We start from the raw sequence: 23,512 nt of genomic DNA, 5'->3' as shown, positions 1-23,512 counted from the left end.
GGGTTCTTGGTAGACACTTTGTGTGTGTGTGTGTGTGTGTGTGTGTGTGTGTGTGTTGTGCTGCAGCAAAGAGGCCCTGACCGTCCACCTACGTGGACTCATTTGGCTTGAAGAATTCAGCTAAAGGGACATTTTTGGTTGTGATAACCAATGGGACAGATGAAAGGTAAGAGTCGATTTGTCAGGGTGGGCTGGACACCCCCCAGTGACGTTGGGAGGTTGCACTGGAAGTCGATTTGCAAGTCCGGAAGGTTCTCAGGGGGAGCAGGCTGCTGAGCCACCACCTCCCATTCAGCAAGGTTTGGGACAGTGCCCTTCAGCAGTACTTTCTGGGATTGACCTTGGTCCTCTGTGAGCCCGGACTGGTTCTTGGGATGGAGCTGGTGAACAGGGTGTGGCCAGCTTCGTCCCAGCCTTGCATGCTCTGGGTGGGCTCTGCGTTGGACTGAGCCTCCCAGGCCTGTGTGGTGTTTCTACGCTGCTGTTTCCAGGTCATTCTGTGGAATGGTTGGGTTTTCCTGGTGTCCTGGGAGACAGAGAGGAAGGAAAGATAGAGTCCATGGTGCAGAAGGGCGAGGGGATGTGAAGAGAGACGGAGGCCAGTTAGAGGAGACAGAGACCGCGGAGGGGGGAGGCAAGAGGGACAAACATAAGGTAAAGAGTCTGCGACAGAATAAAAGGGGCAGCAGGAGAGAGAGTCGGTGGGAGGGCCAACACCAGCAAAGAGAAACAGAAGACAGGAGGAGAGAGAGAGGAATGGAGAGGAGCGGTGAGCGGTGGTGACACCTGAGACGTGCCCCTTCCCACCATCCGCCTTCCTGACCCCCCTGCTCCCCCAAGTGGGATCCCTATCAGCATCGCCAGACCTGGCGCCCTTGGGGACACTGTGGGGCTATCACAAATTAGACATCAGGGCTGCGAGACAGGATCACATCAAGGAGGGGGTGGACTGTGGAGAGGATCAAAGGATTCGCTGGCAGGACTCCCAGGGGGGCCCCCAGGCCTGAATTCCTGGCCGAACCCCCAGGAAACATTCTGATGTGCAGATAGGAAGCCTCCAACTCCAGGCGGCCAGCAGCTCCCTCTTCCCTCTTCCTCCTCCTCCACGTTCACTGGAAACCCAGCTGAGAGCTGGAGAAGGCAGCGCAGAACCGCAGAACCGGAGGGGCAGGGCCCGCTCCTCTGGGGTCTCTGGTTCCTTGTATGGGAAAGGAACATTCTAGAAACGCATTCTATAAACATCTGCTTATTGGAGTTGTGAAGCCCCGTGGGGTGATGTGAGTGGTCGGCAGTGAGATGTCCTTGGGATGAAACCAAGTCCCCTTCGTGCCCCATGCCTTAGTCCCTCGGCTGTAAAAGGGGGTCTCACAGATGCCTCGGTGGCCGAGCTGCCCGCTGGCGCCTTAAGTGTGGCGCCTTAAGTGTGGAGCCGAAAGCAGAGCCCAGCGCCTGGCACCTCGGGAGGCGGCCCAGGGCGACTGCAAGTGCTGCTGAGACACAAGCCAGATTGCAGCCCCGACAGGGAGTAATGTATGGCACTGAGCTCCGGCCGAGAATTGAATTCAAGCTCAGCTGGAGAATCAGAACATTGTGATTAGAGACAAGGAGAGAGAAGGGACGAGAAAACAACCTGTCTTCAAGTGCGTGATGACAGAGCACAGGCTCTCCTGGCAGCCCGAGGGGCTGGGGAAGGACAGGGCAGATCATATTAATAACAATAAATTATATCTGCGCCGTGATTTACGGGTCCTGATGTGCTTCTCATTACGTTATCTTACGGTACCCTAGGAAGGGCCGATTACCTCCCGGTCCTTGTCGTAGACATTTGGATGTCGTGGTTGCTGTTCTTGTTCTCCACGTTATGATGATGCTATCTCTCCCAGTTTCCAAACTGGGGAAACTGAGGCTCACAGAGAGCCAGGGACGTGCCCAAGGAAGAGGTTGGGGCTAGGATTCCTGTCCAGTTTTTGCTGTCCTGGAAGGCGGCTCCCCATCTTGTCTGGGGACAACCCCTCTCTCCATCCTGCCAGCTGGGGAACCCACGGGCTGCAGAGTCTTGGGTTTTTCTTTCCCATGACCGATCACTCCAGTTTTGTCTGCTCGGCCAAGGGTGATGGGATTCAAGGATCCCTCCTGTCTGACCTGAGACCCTCCATCTGCCTGTGCCCATCCATGGGAGCCCCCAGGGAGCTGAGAATCCTCACAGGAAGCTGCCTGTGGACCCCGATTGTCTGGCCTCACTCTGTCTTTGAGCCCTGCAGCAGCTTGGCTGCTTCGGTTCAGTCTGTTCTCTGCTTCCCAGTCTCCTTCATTCCTTCCGGAAACCCAAGGCCCACTCAGGACTGAGCTGGTTCTGGGACCCGGTTCATGTAGCCTGTGCAGAGTGAGCTATTTCAAGAATGTGCACATTCAGTCCTGGAAATGGCCGAGAAGGAGACAGGCTGGGCCTCTGGGCAGGAGAACAAATGAGCCCCCCCGACCCCCCTTCCCCATCCCGCGATTTCCTTTGTCTCCATCCAAAATCCCCCTGTACATGATCCTGGAGGCTTCCTAATAAAATAGAACTGTAACTTTATCTAAGGCGAGTGCAGCTCATGTAGAATGGATAAGGTGTAATTAATAACAGAAAATAATGTTTCCCCTCCTGACCTTTCACCCTCGTATAAGTGTCTTAAGTTTTATGAGAGCTAAGCACAAAATTAGTGTGTGCAGGCGTGCGTGTGAGTGTGTGTGTGTGTGTATGCATGTGTGCTCTGGTGTGTGCGTTGGAGCTGAACCTACGTGGGTCGTCTGTCTGGTGAGTATTCACCTTGTCCTGGCTGGAACTGGTTTACGTTTCTGGGGAGACTGGCCTCTCACTGAACCCAGGCCCTGCCTGAAACTGATCTGAGTTCTTGAAGTGAGGTTTCTGTTTAGGACTCCAACCAGCCGGTGTCTATTCCCAGGCACAACTCTGGGCAGTGAAGAAACTGTGCGCGCGCGCACACACACGTGTACACATGATCTTTTGGATCACCTACGACAATTCTGGCTCCCAGAGAATGCTGGGAAGGGCACATCACTAGTATTCATGTCCCCTGCAGCAGGCAGGAAGCCAAAGATGAGCATTTCATTGGTTTTGATGCAGTAAATCCTTTGGGATCTCGTGGTGGCAAATGATCTCTCAGGGCCCCCATCAAACTGTGGCATGAGCTTATCTATCTATCTATCTATCTATCTATCTATCTATCTATCTATCTATCTATTTTTGGTACCAGGGATTGAACCCAGGGGTGCTCAACCACTGAGCTATATCCCCAGCCGTTTTCTACATTTGATTTAGAGACAAGGTCTCTCTGAGTTGCTTAGTGAGCCTTGCTAAGTTGTTGAGGCTGGCTCTGAACTCATGATCCTCCAGCCTCAGCCTCCCAAGTCGCCGGGGTGAAGGGCGTGCACCCCGGCTCCCAGGAGCACTGCTGTTTATCTCGGGATGAATGAAAGAAGTGCGCTTGGCCCAGGGAGGCCGGGGCTGCGGGAACCAGGGTGGGAGAAGCGGGCTGGTGAGCCTCCGTGGAGTCCAGGGACTGTCCGAGCAGTCCTGTTTATCTTAATGCCCACAGCTCTGTTCTTTTCAAGTAATATTATCTTGCCTGAAAGGTCACCGGGTTGGCCCGAGCTATTGGATTCTCGTGATTCATGACGTCGGATGCTCAGCTTTTCCCCAAGTCCGAAGTACCAAGCTCCGGGTTAATGGAAGCCACACCAGCCACGGAGCTGACGGGGAGGCCCGGGCAGGGTGGACGAGCAGCTTCCTTTTGATCAGCAGAGCTGCAGTGAGCAGAGGTCAGGCACGCCTGGGACCTGTGTGTCAGCTCTACTCGACAGCAGCAACTGGGCCCTGGACATGCCCTCCCGCCGCCCCTAGGGTCTTCTTTCTGTGGTTGTCCCTCTCTGGGCTGACTTTTCCAGGACCCCAGGGCACCAGAGGGACTCTCTCTCTCTCTCTCTTATTTTTTCCCCTGGAAGATCCGGAGCCCAAAGTCACGGGAGGAGACTCTCTGTTCAACTCCTGGCCTTCTTCTTTCCATCTTGACTCCATTAGACAGCGATAAACCAATTCCTGCTCCCCAGGGGAATTTCTGCCCCCACCCCCATGCTAGGTGACAGGGTGGATTTGAAGGGAGATCTCTTTCTCCCAGGGGAGTCTTTGGGTTGTCCTGGCTTCTATGGGCCTGCCTGAACTCTGGAGGGCCCCCAGACGGACAGCCGCCTCTGTCCCCCGAATGGCTCGTATATTTTCCCGTCATTGTGTCATCCCACCAACCTTGTACGAATGCTCTGCCCTCCATAGTTTTGCGGCTCTTCTTCCTAGAGGGGCTTTGTGCAGGGTGGGTCAGGTGCTTTATCTGGAAGGACAGGGAGGGTATTCCTTATCGCGGCCGTCAGAAGGTGGGACTGCCCACTTCCCACCCTCTCTGTTGCTTTGGGGTGTAAAGGCAGCACCCTGGGCTGCATCCGGTGGTTCGGAGAACTCCCTAGGCTGCCAGCTCTGTAGAGCTGAGGATGGCCAGGAAAGGGGGACTTGGCCACCTCCTGATTTCACAACCTCCTGGACGCTTAACTTCACAGAAGAGCGGCCGGGGTCTGCGGCCAGGAGGCGAAGACCTTGATTGGACTAAGCGATTTCCCACCGGAGGCTCTGAGGCTTTGGCACATGTAAGGAAAAGGAGCAGCTGTCAAACGACAGCATTTGAGAAACTCAACCCGCAATACATAGTCACTAGCAAACAAGGAGCCCCGGCCGATGAGCAGAAGGAAGAACAGGAGCTGCGCCTGCAAGCCCCACAGGTCGGCCTGAGCCGCTGGCCAGCCGCGCCCTTCCAGGGCCCGGTGCGGAGGCGCATGCGCAGTCCCCTCCTCTGCCGAGCTGGAGATGAGCCCAGGGTGGCCACGTGCTCGGCAAGCCCGCTGCCCCTGAACCGCACCCCGGCCTGGTCAGGGCGTTTGTGATAAAAATAAATATTACACGCAGAGGCTGCTAACAAAATCATTAGGCAAAATCATACATTAATATATGATGTAGGCTGGGGTGTAGCTCAGTGGGTAGAGTGCTTGTCTTAGCATGTGAGGCCCCGGATTGGTACCCAGGACTGCAAAATAAATAAATAAACAAACAAATAAATAAATAAATAAATAAATAAATAAATGTGTGTATATAATAGACATCATAGTATTATATTGTAATATAAAGAATGTATACCGTTGTGCATTTAAAATAATGAAGAAAGTAGAGATTGACAGCAAAACTTCCAACTGGACCTTCCATTTACCTTCCAGTGAGCACCTATCTAGGTGTCTCTTTACATGTTACTCAATAAACTTTTTAAGCATCTTAAAAATACAGGATGGGCATCTCCGTGTCAATAGATTTGTCTCTACACCATCGCTTCTATTTTTTTTTAATTTAAATTTTTATTTTTACAGACTGCATTTTGATTCATTGTACACAAATGGGGTGTAACTTCATTTCTGTGGTTGTACACAATGTAGATTCACACCATTCATGGAATCATACATATCCATAGGGTAATACTGTCTGTCTCGGTCTACTATCTTTCCTTCCCCTCTTCTTCCCCCCACCCCCGATTTTCCTCTGCATCGTGCAAAGTTCCTTCACTCTCCTCTTCCCCTCCCCGCCACACCCCCTCTCCTTATGTATCCTGATTCACTTATCAGAGAAAACATTCGGACTTTGGTCTTTTTGGGCTTGGCCTATTTTTGCTTAGCATGATATTCTCCACTCCATCCATTTACCAGCAAATGCCATAATTTTATTCTTCTTTATGGCTGAGTAATATTCCATTGTGTATATATACCACAGTTTCTTTATCCATTCATCTATTGAAGGTCATCTAGGTTGGTTCCACAATCTAGCTATTGTGAATTGAGCTGCTATGAACATTGATGTGACTGTGTCACTGTAGTATGGTCATTTTCAGTCCTTTGGGTATAGGCCCAGGAGTGGGAGAGCTGGGTCAAATGGTTTACACCATCACTTCTTAGGGCCTGGGTTGTGCTTATTATAAGAATAAACCATGGGAGGAGCTGGCATGGTGGTATGTGCCTGTAATTCCAGTGGCTTAGGAGGCTGAGGCAGGAGGATCATGAGTTTGAGGTCAGTCTCAGCAACTCAGTGAGGTCCTAAGCAACTTAGTTAGACTGTCTCAAAAAGAAAGAGGAGGAGAGGGCTGATCCCCTGTCTTCCTGGCTTACTTGCTGTGTTGCCAAGGCTTTGTGAGATGAGATTGTGTCAAACACAGGTGCTCCAGCCCCGCCCCCGGCTCTGTTCAGCAAGACAGATTCAAAATCCCCAGGAGAGCTTTTGGCAGCAGAGTTCCCATGACAGCCCTTTAACCCAAGAGGGTCCCTTCCCTGTGAGCCATGCGGTCCCAGGTGGGCTGTGGCTCAGCTGCCCGTGGGGCCACTGGGACCTCGGCCTCCTCTCTTCACTCCACCATCCTTGGCCTTCCCCTTTTTAGTCCGTCCATGTCTTCTGGTGGCCTGTGCCAACTGTCTAGCTAGCCTCTTGTTCAAAGACGGCTGCCGCGTCTCCGGGCGTCACTTCTGTCATTAAGATAAGAAAGAAAAATGAGTGGCATCAAAAGCCTTTCTCTTTTTGAGCCCTCTTCCCCTCCCCCCAACTTTTTAATTAAAAAAAACCTTTTTTGTGTGTTACTGGAGATTGAACCCGGGGTGCTTAACCACTGAGCCACGTCCCCTGCCTTTTTATTATTTTATTTTGAGACAGGGTCTTGCTAAATTTCTTAGGTCCTCACTCAGTTGCTGAGGCTGGCCTTGAACTTGTGATTTTACTGCCTCGGTGTCTGGGCTCACTGGGATTACAGGTGTGTGCCAACACACCTGGTCCCCTTTTTTTGTACTGGGGATTGAACCCTGGTGGATTCTATCACTGAGCTATTTCCTGAGCTCTTTTTACTTTTCATTCTGAGACAGAGTCTTGCTAAATTGCTGAAGCTGGGCTTGAAACTTGGGATCCTCCTGTCTCAGCCCCCTGATTCACTGGGATTACAGGCGTGAGTCAGCCACCGCAACCAGCCAACCTCCTTCTTTATAAGAATTTAATCAAAATTCTCCCTCAAACCCTTTCAAAAGACCTCTGCTTACATTTTATTGACCCACACTGTGCTGCATGCCCAGCTGTATCTGGGAAGAGGCTAGAGACGTGAATCTTTCATTTTTTAGACCATGTGGTAGGAGGTAGGGGAGGAGGAGATCTTGGGGACGGTTTTGGATCAGCTACCTGGTGGTTCGGCCATGGTGTCTAAAACAGCCTCACCAACAGCGAGGCCAGCCCTGGGGCTTGGCCTCCCCCGCTCTCCCCACACCAGGATACTCTGACTTCCTGTGTTTTCCTGGCTTTTGGCTCTCCAGTCCCCATTCCCAGTCTCATTTGGGTCTGGCCTCATGACTTGACAGTCCCTGGGGCTGTTTCTGGACACTCACTTTGGTCTGTCTGCAACCTTCTTCACTGTCCCTGAACAACTGGGCTGTAGGCGAGACACGGACTCACCCACATTCATGGGAAGGAGACCCAGATCCACATATGGACCCTGCCCCAAGGGTTCTTTGACCTTCATCTCAAAGAATCTTGGGGTAGGATTTAAAATTGCCAGAGGGAGATACACTAAAACCCACTTAATAGACAAATGTGGGGTAGAAAGGTTTGAAGATCAGTCCGAGATCACACACAGTGTGATGTGCAGCCAGGATTAAACCTGAGCAACGGAATGAAGAACCAATGGAATGTATGACACTTACTGAATTAAGAAATGAGCTGGAAGAATCAATAAATGGGAGAGATTAAAACTAAAAAGTTTTTTCTCGGCACAGGAAATAATTAATAATGTGAAAAGAGAGCCTACGGAGTGGGAGAAAATCTTTTCCACACACACTTCAGACAGAGTTTAAGTTTATAAAGAACTTAAAAAACTTTACACCCAAAATACAAAGAACCCAATCAATAAATGGGCTAAGGAAGTGGGCAGACACTTCAGAGAAGAAGATACACAGGTGATCAACTAGTATATGAAAAAGTGCTCAGCATCCCTAGTAATTAGAGAAATGCAAATTAAAACCACCCTAAGATTTCATCTAACTCCAATTAGAATGGCTGTTATTAAGAACACAAGCAATAATAAGTGTTGGCGTGGATGTGGGGGAAAAGGTACACTCATACATTGCTGGTGGAGTTGCAAATTGGTGCAGCTACTCTGGAAAGCAGTGTGGAGATTCCTCAGAAAACTTGGAATGGACCCACCATTTGATCCAGCTGTCCCACTCCTTGGTTTATACCCAAAGGACTTAAAGTCAGCATACTACAGAGATACAGCCACATCAATGTTCATAGCAGCTCAATTCACAATAGCTAGATTGTGGAACCAACCTGGATGTCCTTCAACTGACGAATGGATCAAGAAACTGTGGTATATATACAATGGAATATTACTCAGCCATAAAGAAGAAAAAATTATGGCATTTGCTGGTAAATGGATGAGGTTGGAAAATATCATGCTAAGTGAGATAGGCCAAGCTCAAAAAACCAAAGGCTGAATGTTTTCTCTGATAAATGCATGACAATATATAACGAGGGGGGGTGACGGGGGGAAGAGAAGAATGAAGGAACTTTGGAGGGTGTAGAGGAAAAGGGGGGAGGGGGTGGGGATGGAAAAACAGTAGAATGAAACAGTATTACTCTATGTATATGTATGATTACGTGAATGGTGTGAATCTACATTGTGTACAACCATAGAAATGAAAAGTTGTATCCCATTTGTGTACAATGAATCAAAATGTGTCTGTAAAAATAAAAAATATTTTAATTAAAAAAATAAAGGAAAAACACAGTGCAAAAAATGCAGTTAGGCTAGTCAAAGTGGCACATGCCTACAAACCCAGCAGCTTGGGGAGCTGAGAAAGGATCAAAACTTTGAGGACAACCTCAGCAATATTAGTGAGCAATTTAGCAAGAAAAAAAAAAAAAAAAGAAAAGAAAGAAATGAGCTGGGTGCAGTGGTGCACACCTGTAATCCCAGCAGCCTAGGAGGCCAGGGCAGGAGGTTCCCAAGTTGGAGGCCAGCATGGGCAATTCAGTGAAACCCAGTCTCCCCGCCTTTTTAAAATTTGTTTTTTTTTTTTTGCTGCTGAGGCCTTTAACCACTGAGCCACATCCCTCACCCTTTATTTTTTGAGACAGGATCTTGATAGGTTGCTTAGGTTGCTTAGGACCTTGCTGAGTTGCTGAGACTGGCTTTGAACTGCAATCTGCTTGCCTCAGCCTCCTGAGCTGCTGGGATCACAGGCTTGTACCACCACGCCCCGTGAGACCCTATCTCAAGTGGTAAAGGACCCCTGGGTTATAATCCCATAAAACATGAATGGATCAATAAAATGTGATCTATACACACAATGGAATATTATTCAGTCTTGAAAAGGAAGGAGATCTTGTGAGTGAGACACATAGATGAAGCCAGGGTCATTGTGTTAAGTGGAATAGGCCAGGCACAGAAAGAACTAGCTTGATGCCACCTGTATGCCGCCTCTGTCATAGTCAAACTCATAGATGCGGAGTGTGACAAAGTGTTTTTCAGGGGCCACGGGGTGGAGGAAATGGAGAGTTTTTGTTCACTGAGTCTAAAGTCCCAGTTATAGAAGATGAGCAATTCTCCATATGTGCTGGACAGCACAGTACTTAGAGTTAATATGACATCTGACACTTCAAAAATTATGCATTCTTTATTTTTTTTTTAAATTTTGGGTACCGGGGATTGAATCAGGGGTACTTGACCATGAACCACATCTGCAGCCCTGTTTTGTATTTTATTTAGAGACCGAGTCTCACTGAATTGCTAAGTGCCTCACTTTTGCTGAGGCCGGCTTTGAACTCATGATCCTCCTGCCTCAGCCTCCCGGGCCGCTGGGATGACAGGCGTGCCTGCCGCTCCCCACCCCCCCCTCACCGTGCCTGGCTATGTATTCTTATCATAAAACAAAGAAACCAAAAGAAAGGGCCACAGGAATCTTTGGAGGTATCGGCTACGTCCTTGTCTATTACCTTGACTGTGGTGATATGTCACTGGGGGTGCGTCTGTCCCCATGCCTCAGCCTGTCCACCTGGAAGATGGAAAGTTCTTCGTGTGTCAATTCTACCATAATAGACTCTTAAAAATATCCCCAGGTAACAGATGAGGAAACTGAGGTTAAGGAACTCGTCCTAACTTCAGGGGGCAAAGCAAAGATTGGCCGCAAGCCAGCGTGGCTGCTCCCTCGTGCATTACAAGAGCGGTCCTCACGCACAGCAGTGCGTCCTCGGCAGGATCCCGCGATTGGCTCAGCCTGTCCCCAGGACATGCCTGGGCTGTAGCACAGTGGGTACAACACCAACCTCTGGCCTAGGTTCTCTCCCCGGGCTCTCTCGACATTTGGGGCTAACAGTTCTATGCAGAGGGACCACCCCAGCCCAACCACTGTGGGGTCTTAAGTCCTGACTCAGCCCCTGAAATGAGGCTGGGACGTGGCTTGGTGGCCGAGCACGCGCTGAAGACCTGAACTGTCGCTGTCTGTCTTTCTCCTGCTGAGAGACAGCCCTCTCATGTCTCGCCCTCAGCATCCGCACACACTGACGTCCAAAGGGCGTTTGCTGAATGAATATCTGACCTTCCGGGGCTGGAGATGGCGGAGAGCATCCTCAAGCGGACTATTGACACCTGCGCCCACCGCTAAGCCAGCCGGTCCTCGGAACCATGACTTCTCTGGCCACGTAAAGGAAGCTCAAGAGCCTGCTTGGTTCACATGGGGAACGTCTGTGGGTATGTTTTCTGGACCGAATCGCCTACCCTGGCCGGCACTGGCTGCAGCGTGACCAACACACCAGGGGAAAGAGGAGGAGGGGAGAGCAGTTCTGCAGGCAGCAGCAACCTTGGCTGGTACGTGGGGAGTGCCGGGCTCCAGACACAGTTAGAACCCACGCAGGGTCCGGGAAGGCGTGTGGCTGTCCCTCGATCTCATGACCGAACACATGGGGTGCAGGCCTCTCTCTGGGGGACATGTCTTCCAGGGCTGTCATGACTGGCACTGATCTTCCACCACCCTCTGCCCAGGTCTGAGCTCTAGGCACAGAGATCCCTGGTAGAAAAAGCCCAGGGACCACTCCATTTCCATGCTCAGGGGCTGTTGATTGCAGGAAAGCCTGAGAGTGGGTCGCTCATTCAATCAACAAACATTTCATTTGGGGCCTGCTTCTACCAGCCCAGCCCTGAGCTAGGCCAGTGATTCTCACCAGGAGTCATGTCTCAGGGGACACTGGAGACAATCTGAATTGTCACATTGGAGTGTATCTAGTGTGTAGGGGCTCAGAATTGCTGTTAACTCAGATGGGCATGGTGGCACACACCTGTGATCCCAGTGACTCTGGAGGCTGAGGCAGGAGGATCATAAGTTCAAGGCCAGCCTCAGCAACTGTCTCAAAAATAAAAAGTAAAAAGGGCCGGGGAGGTGGTTCGGTGGTAAAGCATCCCTGGGACCGCAACTCCCCACCCCCGACCCCCAGAAACCGTTACTGACTCTTGCACTGCTTGGGACAGCCAGAAAATTCCATGGTGGCCTAATCGACAGGGCCAAATCTGAGACACCCTGGTGGAGGCCTGGCTGGGTCATCTCGACTCTTTCTGTAGGTAGCGGGACTTGGAGAGGGGTCCCTTAAGTCTGGCGTGGGTCTCCCTCTGTCTGCATCGGCGAGTCTGCGGAGCCTGCCCCGCGCACGTGTTGGCTGGCGAGCGTGCGTGCGTGCGCCCGCGTGTGCTCGGAGCCGTGGGGGCATCTGTTTGGACTTGCGCGGTTGTCTGTTTATGTCTGTGTACGTTGGCCTGGCTCTGTTCTAAGAACTTTTCTGTCATTTCCTTCCTTTGCTTGCCAAAGCAGCACATGTGGCTGGCCGGGGACTTCTGAGGGTGACTTCACCGCCAGACAAGATTAAGAAATCTTGAGGGCCCTGTGCGCTCGCTTCCGTCTTCCTGGTCTCTGCTGAGTCCCCTGGCCACCTCCCCGCCCCCACCGGGCCATAAAACTCGAGGTCAGTAGACCAGCCTCCTCCACGGAGCTTTGAACTTGAAGTTCAGCTTAGGCTCACTCGGCTGCATCCGCGTGAGCATCCAGGAAGCGCCAGAATTGTGTTTCAGGAATGAGCGCGGAACCAACAGGCAGGGGTCTGGGCTTGGGCGCTCAGCCTGCGCTGTGGACGTTTGGGGCTGGACGATTCTTTGCTCTGGACTGTCCTGCGTGTGGTGAGCTACAGTACAGCCTCCCTGGCTGGGATCCAGTGTCCTCTTGATGACCCAAACTGTCTCTTGACATTGTCCTATGTCCCCTGGGGACACACAATCACCCCCGCTGGAAATCAGTGACCTGCGGTGTGGCAGCACGCATCTGCAACTCCTGCCACGCAGGAGGCTGAGGCAGGAGGACTGCAAGTTCAAAGGCAGCCTCAGCAACTCAGCAAGGCCCTCGGCAGCTTAGCGAGACCTCATCTCAAAATAAGAAGGGTGTAAAGGTGTAAAGGGCTGGGGTGTAGCTTGGTGACAAAGTGCCCCTAGGTCCAACTGGAGTACCAAAAAAAAAAAAAAAAAGATAAAAAGGAAATCATTGATCTTCAAATACATAGACTAATACGGGTGAATCTCATGCACTTAATTTTGCACAAAAGAAGCCAAATAAGTGTGATGCTGTTTGTTTCCGTTAATATAAAGTGCAGAAACAGGTAGAGTTAATCTGTCCCACTATCCATCAGGACAGAGGCTGCTTGGTTGGGGGAGAAGGGAAGAGTGCTAGAAAGAGGTGCTGTGGACTTCTGGGGATGTCTGTTTCTTCATCGCGTGCTGGTCTGCTCACGTAAGCCTTTTCCTATGTACATCACTCTTGATCACAAAGCTGTGTGTGTGCTGAGGGTGGACGCTCATCTTACGCAAATCCATTCAGAGAATCCCAGAGGACGGAGTGAAAGGAAAAATCCAAATCACACCGGTCTCGTCTTCCCAAACCCTGTAGGGGACAGTCTGCAAGCAGCTTTATTCAAGGTGTTTTCTAGAATCCCTCCAGCTGTTTGTGAAGCTGCGAGAACACGGAGTCTACTCCAGCAGGATCTGATGGATGAGATCACGCTGTCGGCCTCTGTGCAAACACACACACACACACACACACACGCACACACACACACGCACACACACTCCCCAAACAGAGATGTCGCGGGCTGCGCTGCACTGAATTTCCTGCCTTTGTGTTTCCCAAGCTGCACACAGACTCGTGAAACGGACCAACCTGCTGGGTGGCGACTTCTACCAACACGCGGCCCTTTGAATCTCCTAAAGGGGAAGCATAATCTACACCGTCCCAGCGGCCTCTTGGTGCCCGTTTAAAGGAAAAACCTCGCTCTCTCCTGGATCCCTGCCACTCAGGCCAGGCCCATCTCTGTTTAGATCACCGTCCTCCTACTTGGGGTCTTTGGGAACACTATGCAGCCCCGTGGGTGCCCCCTGGCAAAGGCCCTAGATAGTCCATATATTTTTAAGACCTTTTTTTTTGGAGGGGTGGGGAACCTGAGCAAGTTTCTGGAAGCAAGTGAGTTCCAGAATGTGTGGGAGAGACATCTAGTCTCACCCCGGAGGCCCCCTTAGCCATCAGCATTTGGGAAGCGCTCCTAATGCTTGCTGTGGCCTCCCCAGCTGGTCAGCATTTCTAAAGTGGGGCACATCTGTTCTCCACTGTCAGCAGGGAGAAGTGGGCGGTCAGTGAGATGGAGAATCCCAAACGCTAGGATGGATCCCACCGAGAGAAAACTGCTCCGAAGTCCCGGAGAAGTTGCTTCACCAAGGGCCAGAGACACTTCAACCAAAAGCCCTTCTTCTTGGGGCACCAGGATCCCTGACTGTCATCCTAGCCACCTGGGAGGCTGAGACGCGAGGATCTCAAGTTTGAGGCCAGTCTCAGCAACTGAGCAAGACTCTGTCTCCAGTAAACAAACAACCCCCCCCAAACAAAGACACACACACACACACACACACACACAAACACACAGAGACACACAGACACATGGACCAGGGAGGCAGCTTGGTGGTAAAGCTCCCTGGGTCCATTCTAAGTACCAAAGAAGAAAAAGAAAGAAAGCAGCCCCTCCCTTTTCCTCTTCCTCTCGGGGACTCCCGGGGTTCTGGCCCGCCTGAGATTTATGATGTGCTTCACTTTGTGAACACCCTGAGATGGCATCTGGGTGACGAGGAGCCGGGATCCCTGTGGATCGCCTGTTGGTTGGGAAAATGCAAAGTGTAATGGACACGTGTATTTCCCAGCTTTCTGCTGCGCACGGACGTGAAGCCCTAAGTGCCCCTGTGCGTGCGGCAAGCCACCCGGCACGGCCCTCCGTCCACAGGCCATCTGGCGGCTCGGGGGACCCAGGTGGCACAGACCCACCCAGACCACTGCCCCGCCTGGAGATGCGCTTCGGACGTCAGACCTGGACGGGATGCAGGCTCAGTACGCAAGGCCTCCCTGTGCCCCTCCAGGACTGAAAGGCAGGGGACGGGAGGATCCTGGTGACTCTTCTCAGTTCAGCTGTGTTGCCTTAGGAATGCCTTCCGAGATGCCCGCCCTCCACTCCGCTTTCCTCATGAGCCTCAGGGCCCATGACAAAGCAGAACCTTCGGAAATGTCATGTACTGGCCGTAAGCACAGGCCTGGCCCCAGATGGCTCGCTGTCGCTGGTTGTGCCTTTAGAGAGGTGGCGATAAACTTCCTGGAGGAGGACTGGCCACAGAAGCCTGTTCCCGGAGAGCCCAGCTGAAAGCCGGCCTCCCGAGAGCTAACCCGAGGACACGTGATGGGTAAGGCCCGGGACAGCCAGGTCGCAGGATTACATGGCGGCTCTTGGGGAGAAAAAGTGAAAACGGGCCTCAGCAACCCTCCCCCCGTGGCTGTGAGGTCTCATTACAGATGTCTTGACATTCCTTCCGCGTAGAGTTTCCTTAAAAGATTTGCCAAGAAGAGACATTTGGAAATTGTGTTTTAGGTATAATCCCGTCTGGGAGACACTCTTGCCTGCTTTGTCGTTAGATGACAAAACACTTAATTACAGCCAACGCGATGTATGCCACATTTGGAAAACTGGATTCTTGACCCGCATAATGTACCCCATACTGACAGCGGCCTTCTGGCAAAACTTACGTCTCTGATCTCACGTTAATTACTACACAAATATACTTATTGTGGGTACCGAGTTTATAGGATGAAGTCCTCTTGACACATGTTCACAATAAAAACACATTTTTTCCCCTTCCCCTGACCCTACGGGGGGGAAAAAAGATGAACATTTTTCAAGATGCTGTTTAATGACATGAACGCTGTCTGCTCGGGATTCTTTTGTTCTCTTGCTTTGCTCCTTTTATTAAAAAGCCTTTTAAACCAAGCACTGCCCGTTCCCGGTTCCTTTCTTTACTTTTGCTTTTATGCCGAGGGAGAGACAGATTAGATTAGATTAAAGACTTGGGGACACCTCGTGAAATACTGCCACGGGGAGGCAATTTGGCCGATAGAGTGGATTGCATGTGTGTCTCCGTGTGCTCACCGGTGGTCTCTTCGCAAATAGAGGGTTCTGGTCTCCAGGAAGGCATTTATTTCTCTAGCCTTTTCCCGGCTTCAGAAGTTTGGCAGCCTTTGATTATGGCCTGACTTTCAGGGGTCGGCGGCATCCTGGTGGGGGTGGGGGGCAAACCTTCCTCCTCGCCTCCCGCCATTTCCAAAAGCAGGATCAAAACTGTAGGTGAAGCAGTCAGTGGGTTTCAAAGCGCTTCTCCCCACCACCCGCTCCCAGGATGGAAGGTTGGTCTGATGACGTCATAGACGTAACCAAGGCAACACCCCGTGACATCACAACCCCCGTGCTGACCTTGGCCTGGAATTCAAAGGAAAAGCAGCTCATAAACTTCTAAAGCCAGCAGGAGATAAATATCCTTAGTCATAAAAGAACAAACGAAGTTTGGGTGGGGGGAGGGGGTTGGCTAGGGCAAAAAAGCAGGACTATTATTATTATTTTTTTTAATACAGTAAAAGACAGTGCCAAATTCTCCAGGAAGCGCCAGTGGCCATTTGGTGATGTGAACTAAATCTTAAAACAGAAAGAGGAAAAATGAATGTGGCCCAAGAAAGGTTGCTTATAATATTAGAAAGAGTTAGGTGGATCTCGCCCCCAAATCACATCTTTAAAGTGGGGGCAGGGGGCTGGGCGGCGCGTGCAGGCCCGTAAAACCAGCCGCCCGGGAGGCTGGGCGGGAGGATCGCAAGTTCAAGGCCAGCCTGGGGAACTTAGCAAAGCCCCTGTCTTAAAATAAAACATAAAAAGGCTGGGGAGGGGGTAGCTCGGTGGTAGTGACCCCCACATTCAATCCCTGTTTTGAAAAAGAAAAGGAAAGAAAAACCCAGAACAAAAAAGAGCAAACCCCCCACTCCCACCACCCGGAACCACCAAAACCAAGCACCAAAAAAATGGAGGCCGAGAAACGAACCAGAGCAGCAACCAGCAGGTCCGTCGGCTTCCACTCTGGAATTGGCTGCCAGGAGGAAAGGGGACGAGCCCCCTGCCAGGGCAACCCTGGCTGGACCCTGGGAAGAAAAACGGGGGCATCTGCCCCGCTCTGGAGTCGGCCCAGGGCCACGCCCACGGCGGGTTTCTTAGTTTTGACTCACGAGCCACCGCAATTACGCAAGGTGGTGACGTTGGTAGCGCCAGGCGGGGGGACGGGGCTCTCTGCTGTCTTTGCCTCTTTCCCGTTTCACCGAAAATCGTCGCCAAACACAGCGCTGGTTTCCGCAGAAGCGAAAAGCAGGCCATGGCCCGGGAGTCCTGCGCATCCTGGGGGGCGTGCAGCCGTGCGCTCACCTGCTGGGGCCCCGGGACCACACAGACCCCGAGGCCTCTGGGCAGCTTAAAATAAGGAAGGACAAGAAAGTACCCTGGACCGTCCCCAGAAGGGGACTTTGTCCCTGGAGCCTTCCAAGAGCCGCCCTTCCACAGGGATGCCGCTTTCTCAGAGGCCCTGAGGGTCGTGGGCCACCCAGCAGGAGGGGCTGGGCTCAGGTGCCAGGAGTGACAGCACAGAGCAGAGCCCGGAGACCTGCCGCTGGTTCTCCCAAACGTGCGTGCCAAGGGAGGAGCGGCTGGGACAGAGCTGCGGAGGCCTGGCCGAGCCCGCCCGCAGGGAGGAGGCTGGTGATCCGGGCACGGTGTCTGCCTGGGAGCCAGGGGAGGAGGAGGTGGCCGTGTGCTTCCAGGGACCTGCACAAGCGGCCTGGGGGTCCAGACTCCGGGGCTTCCTCCAGCACCGCGTGGGCGGCGACCACACAGCCCCGGGCTCACCGGCAGTGGCCTCCAATCCCGCCCTCGCTCTGTGCGCGTGTGGCTGTGTGGCCCACGGCGTTTGACAAATATGAAACAGGGTGCAAAGTGGTATGGTCAGTGTCGCCGGAGGAGACAGGGTGACAGGCAGCAGGACTGCAGGGTAGGACACATGATCCTGGAGTGCTGAGCAGGAGCCCCCTGCTACCCAGGAGCAGTCCAGGAAGGCTGCCTGGAGGCAGCGGCCTCGAAGTGGAACTCCCCCCCCCCGTAGTATCTCTGGGAAGGGCGTGGGGCCAGGCCAGGGTGGAGTCTGCTCGGACTCTGCTCAGGAAGGGCCTGCTTGTCCTCCTTGTGTAATTTGGTCCTTTTTTTCTGAGGGTAATAGGGAGCTACTGAAGAATGTATGCAAGGGAGCTTCACTGCCCCCCACTTCCCCAAAAATGTAAATCATTTGGGCTTCAGAGGTAGATTTAAGGTGAGGGAAAGGTGAGAGGTTAGCTAGTTTGAGAATCCAAGACAGACATGAGGATGCCTTGCATTAGAAAATGGAGCAGAGAGGCACCGAGAGAGGTGTGTGTGATGGATGGGGTGCGGGGCATGCCAGCTACTAAACTCCCAGAACCTCGGTTTCCTCATTGGTGCCAAGTCCTTTGCCCTCCTTGTCATTGTGGGGTTTAAATGAGATACGAGGCGTGCGAGGCTTACAAGTTCCCTGGGATGCTGTAGGTGCTCACTAAACACTAACCAGACCCATTACTTCCAAGAGTAGGGTGACCCAGCTGGGACTGACAGGTCCATTTAACAAAGGGTGACCGGAGGTGAGTAGTGGGCGTAGCAGCCCACGGTAAGTGGGCAGAACCAAGTGAGGGGCTCAGGCCTGCGCCTCCCAGGCCGGGGTTCTCCCCTCCCCACCCCTTCTCCAGTCAGCTGGTCCCCTTGCAAACTCAGTTATGTCAGAGGAAAGCCAGGGCCGTGTAGCGGGCCGAGTGTGTCCTTCACAAAAGCACAACCGCGTTCCACCATGCACACCTGCCACGTGACCTCATTTGAAAATGGGTCTTTGTAGATGTGATCACAAGAGGAAGTCCTATCAGATTGGCCTGGGCCCTTAGTGTTCTCTCTCTCTCTCTCTGTTTGGTACTGGGGATTGAACCCAGAGGTGCTCTCCCACTGAGCCACATCCCCAGCCGTTTTTATCTTTCATTTTGAGACGCTGTCTGGTTAATCTGCCCAGGCTGGCCTGGACCTGGTAGCACCCCTGCCTCAGCCTCCCAAGTTGCTGGGATTATAGGGGGTGCGCCACCTCACCTGGCGACGAGTCTCCTTTTAAGAGAGAAACGCCAGGTGCCTTGGTGCCCACCTGCAATCCAGTCACTCAGGAGGCTGAGGCAGGAGGACAGTAAGTTGGAGGCCAGCCTCGGTCATTTAGAGAGAATCTCTCAAAGTCAAAAAATAAAAGGGTCTAGTTCAGTGATAGAGCACCCCTGGGTTCAATCCTCAGTATGGTAGATAGATAGGTAGGTAGATAAACAGACAGAAAGAGAGAAAGAAGTGAGGAACAGACAGAGAGAAGACCACATAAAGACAGCTGAAGAACATGGAGGATTCCCATCAACCACCAGAACCGTGGGAGACGGGGAAGGACAGATTCTCCCTGGGAGCTTCTAGAACAGCCAGTCCTGCCCAGGCCCTGGTTTCTGACTTCTGACCTCCAGAACCCTGAGAGAACACAGTTCTGCTGTCGGGGCCACCTGGCTGGTGGCACTGTGCTCTGGCAGCCCCCGGGGAACCAACACAGTCCCCTAAGAAGGGCGTCTGGCTCACAGATACCATCAGCCGTGGGCGCCGCACTGAACCCGGCTCTAGGAAGAGGTCTGGAGGGGAGGGGAGGGGCTGGGGACGCAGAGAGAGGCCGCGTGGGTGGCAGCCCAGGAGATCTCAGTCGCCCTGGCCGGTGACATGGTTTCCTGAGTGTGTGCGTCAGCTCTTGGAGATGCCCAGGCGGAAGACAAAGCCTTTGTTCTCCTGATAACCTTCAGAGATGACTCAGCAGAGCCTTTGCCGCCGGCCGCGGGCTGGTGGATCTGCTTCACCAGAGCGCGTCCCTGGCTGAAGGCGATCTGCAGCCAGACAAGGACCACCAAGCGCCGATGACATGACCCACTGCCACCTCCAGGAAGCCACCATCCTCCGCCGGCGTGATCCGGGGACTTCACGTGCCTCTCTGTCCCTACCCTGCAGCCATCTCTCACCAGTATCTGTTTTGCTGTCTTTATTATAAAGTCTACTCTATTGAGGTTTAATTTCCACAAAAATAAAACATGTCCGTTTCAAGCACGCAGATCAATAAGAAGGTTTTAATTGTTAGTGCTGGGGATCGAGCCCAGGGGTGCTCTACCACTGAGCCACAGCCCTGGCCATTTTTATTTATTATTTAGAGACAAGGTCTCACTAAGTTGCCCAGGCTGGCCTCCAACTTGGGATCCTCCTGCCTCAGCCTCCTGAGTCGCCAGGGTGACAGGCACATGCCTCTGTGCCTGGCTCAGATCAACAAGTTTTGCTAAGTGTATGCATGTGCGTGATAGAGCACAATCAAACCATGGAACTCACTCACTCCCTTCCTTCCTTCCTTCCTTCCTTCCTTCCTTCCTTCCTTCCTTCCTTCCTTCCTTCCTTCCTTCCGTCCTTCCTTCCTTCCTTCCTCCCTTCCTCCCTCCCTTCCTGTACTGGGTATCGAACATAGGGCCCTGGGCGTGGTGAGCATGCGCTTTACCACTGAGCTATGTCCCTGACCAGGACGTTCTTCCCCGTGACCAGATGTTGCCTCCCACACATACGCTCTGACCCTGGGTGACCACTGATCTGCTTTCTGTCACTCTAGATGAACTTGATTGTTTCTAGTTTGTAAATGAGACTGTCCACCGGGATCTCCTTCCATTGGCCTCTTTTGCTCCGCATCATCTTTTGAGATCCTTCCCCAGCCTGGCAGGGATCCCTGGCTTGCTCCTTTCTATTGGAGCCACTTCCTGGGAGCAGATGCTACGGCAGATCCCCTCTCCAGGTCACGGGCACGCAGGTTGCTTCCAGATTTTGCCAACTATGAAGAATGCTGTTGGAAACCTTCAAGTGCTGGGTTTTTCTGTGGACCCGTGATATCTTCCTGGGTCCACACCTAGAAGTACTGCTTGAATGTACGGCAAATGCACAGTTTCAATTTTAACCCACTGAAAATAACTTCAGATACGGCTAAATGTTAAGAAGTCTAACTTCTATCAGAAATCACGCTAGAATATCTTGGCGCTTTGGAGCATTAGGGTGCATGCCAGTCATCCCAGCAGTTTGGGAGACTGAGGAGGATCTCAAGTTCAAAGCCAGTCTCAGTGACTTAGCAAGGTGCTAAGCAACTCAGTGAGACCCTGTCTCTAAATAAAATATAAAAAAAAAAAAGTCTGGGGATGTGGCTCAGTGGTTAAGCACCCCTGGGCTTCATCATAGGTAACCCTCAAAAAGAATATCTTTGTGCCCTTGAGCTAGAGAAAGATGTCTTAGATACAAAAAGCATAAACCATCAAATAAAAATAAATGACTTTTATCAAAATTTAATACTTTTAGCTTGGCATGCATAAGGCCCTGGGTTCAATCCCCAGTGCAGCAAAAAAAAAAAAAAAATTTTTGGCTTTTTTTTCTTCGAAGGACCCTGTTAAGTAAATGAAAAGGCAGGTCATAGTCTGGAAGAAACTATTTATAAATCATTTATCTGACAAAAGATATGTCTCCAGAATATTAAAAGACTCCCATAATTCAGTCATCAGAAGACAGATCACCCAATTAAGAAACGGGCAAGAGGTTTTTAACAGACGCTTCACAGAAGATACGTGAATAATCAGAGATCCCAGAAAAAAGGTCTCAAGCTCATCCGTCACTGGAAAAATAAAAGGGAAAACACGATGGGCTTCCTCTACCTACCCACTGCAGGGCCGAGAGCGCAGGGACAGGCCATCCCAGCGCTGACCAAGCTGAGGAGCGACTGGAAGGCCAGCCACCTGGGAGGGTGACACGGATTCTTTGATTCTTGTCTTCACTCTGGCACTGGGGATTGAACCAAGGGGTGCTCCACCACTGAGCCACATCCCCAGTTCTTTTTTATTTTGAGACAAGGTCTCACTAAGTTCTGAGGCTGGCCTCGAACTTGTAATCCTCCTGCCTCAGCCTCCCGAGTCTCTGGGATTACAAGCATATGCTACCACGTCCGACCTGGATTTTATTTTAAAGTCATGAGAAGCTGCTGGAAGATTTTAAAAACTGTTTTACTTCCCTGCACACTGACCCTACTGCCCTGCCCTGCCTCTCCCTGCCCCAGGTCCCGAGGTACTGGGGTACTGGGATTGAACCCACGGTTTCACTCATGCTAGGCAAGTGCTTGTCTACTGAGCAGTACTCCAGGCCTTGGTTGGCTGTTTCTTAAAGCGATTTGCTTTTGTAAAATTAATAATAATAATAATAATAATAAAGCAAATGAAGCAAATACTGTAATCTCAGAGACCCAGGAGGCTGAGGCAGGAGGATTGCATGTTTGAGGTCAGCCTCAGCAACTTAGTGGGACCCTAAGCAACTTAGTGAGAGATACTCCGTGTCGAAATACTGAGGTATTGAACCCAGGAGTGCTTAACCACTCAGCCACATCCGCAGCCCTTTTTTATATTTTATTTAGAGACAGGGTCACACTGAGTTGCTTAGCACCTTGCTAAGCTGCTGAGGCTGGCTTTGAACTCTGGATCCTCCTGCCTCAGCCTCCCGAGCCACTGGGATTACAGATGTGTGCCCACCTCACCCGGCTCAAAATAATTTTTTAAAAAGCTGAATCTGTGTCTTCCAGAAGGATGAGGAAAATGCAGGTAGTTGCTGGCAGAGCTGGGATTAGAACCCGGTTCTCTCTCTGGCTCTTAGACAGTTCTGAATGAAACGTTGTGTTGTACACTAAGATATGCAGGTTGTATTAATTAAAAATAAATATTAACAGAAACATCTTAACTTTAAGATGAGATTAGGTTTTGCCAGCAAATAAATTGTGGGAATTACCTGTGGATATGGGTCTGAGGACCCGTTTTTAATTTCTCTTTTGCAAAAAAAGAAGCCTTCTAGGTAAGAAATCTGGGGTGTGTGTGTGTGTGTGTGACGCTGGGAATCAGACCAGGCAAGTCCTGGACCACGGACGCACCGGCCCAGCCCAGAATCCAGTTTGATAATGATAAAACAAGAGCTGGACGCGGGCACACAATTGTAACCACAATGACTGGGGAGGCTGAAGCAGGAGGATCACAAGTTCAGAGCCAGCCTCAGTAACCTAGCAAGGTCCTGTGACTCAGGGAGACTCTGTCTCAAAATGAAAAATAGAAAGGGCTGGGGATGTGTCTGAGTGGTTAAACACCCCTTGGGTTCAACCCCTGGTACAAACAAAAACAGAACAAAACAAAAGACAAACTATGATTAAAAAAAAAAAAAGTCCAGATAGGGTCTCCGTCCTTCCGGAGGCTGGTCTTGAACTTTGCATCCGTCATTTCCCAGGCTTGACTCTGCTGCAGACTTTCTTGGGACTTGAAGTGAAGGCTCTTTCCTGGGCTGAAACTCAGTTTCCTCAGCTGTGAACTGGGGAGGACGATACTCACAGCCATCTTACAGGGTTCTTAAGTTGGTTGAATGAGAAAACAAGCGTTGCCTAGTTCAGGTGCTTAGTCAATGGTGTGTGCGGTGAGGACGCGCTTGAGCCTTCCAGAGCGGCACCCAGGGGTGGCCGTCAGTTACCCGGAGACCCCGGGGCGTCTCCAGAACTCCGAATCCAGCCTCAGCTCAGCAAGATCCACTGTCGGACCTGAGCAGAGTCCCAGGTGCCTCCCTGGGAGCCGGGAACGTGCTTGGCAGGGAGGAGGGAAGGGAGCTCAGGGCCACCAAGACAAGAAGAGCAAAGAACCGCGCGTTCGGAGCAGGGCTCTGCCCTTGGTGTCCAGCCCGGGGCTGTGCCAGGTACTGGATCCCAGCTGATCTCCGTGAGAACGGGATCCAGATGGCTCTCTCGGG

General features: G+C 51.7%; 1 protein-coding gene across 2 annotated transcripts in view; it reads right to left on the bottom strand.

Annotated features, from left to right (window-relative positions):
* The window catches only part of TBX3 (T-box transcription factor 3), a 90,874-nt gene extending 68,001 nt beyond the window's left edge, over nt 1-22,873 (bottom strand). For both annotated transcript variants that reach the window (XM_079151870.1, XM_079151871.1), the window contains exon 1: nt 22,864-22,873. The gene's annotated coding sequence lies outside the window, so the exon portion shown is untranslated. The remainder of the gene's footprint in view (nt 1-22,863) is intronic.
* Nucleotides 22,874-23,512: the final 639 nt, after the last annotated feature.

Source organism: Sciurus vulgaris (genome assembly GCF_902686455.1).
Source record: "Sciurus vulgaris genome assembly, chromosome: 8".
Taxonomy (NCBI): Eukaryota; Metazoa; Chordata; class Mammalia; order Rodentia; family Sciuridae; genus Sciurus; species Sciurus vulgaris.
The sequence above is the reverse complement of the archived record's forward strand: the minus strand, read 5'-3'. Positions and strand labels throughout refer to the sequence as shown.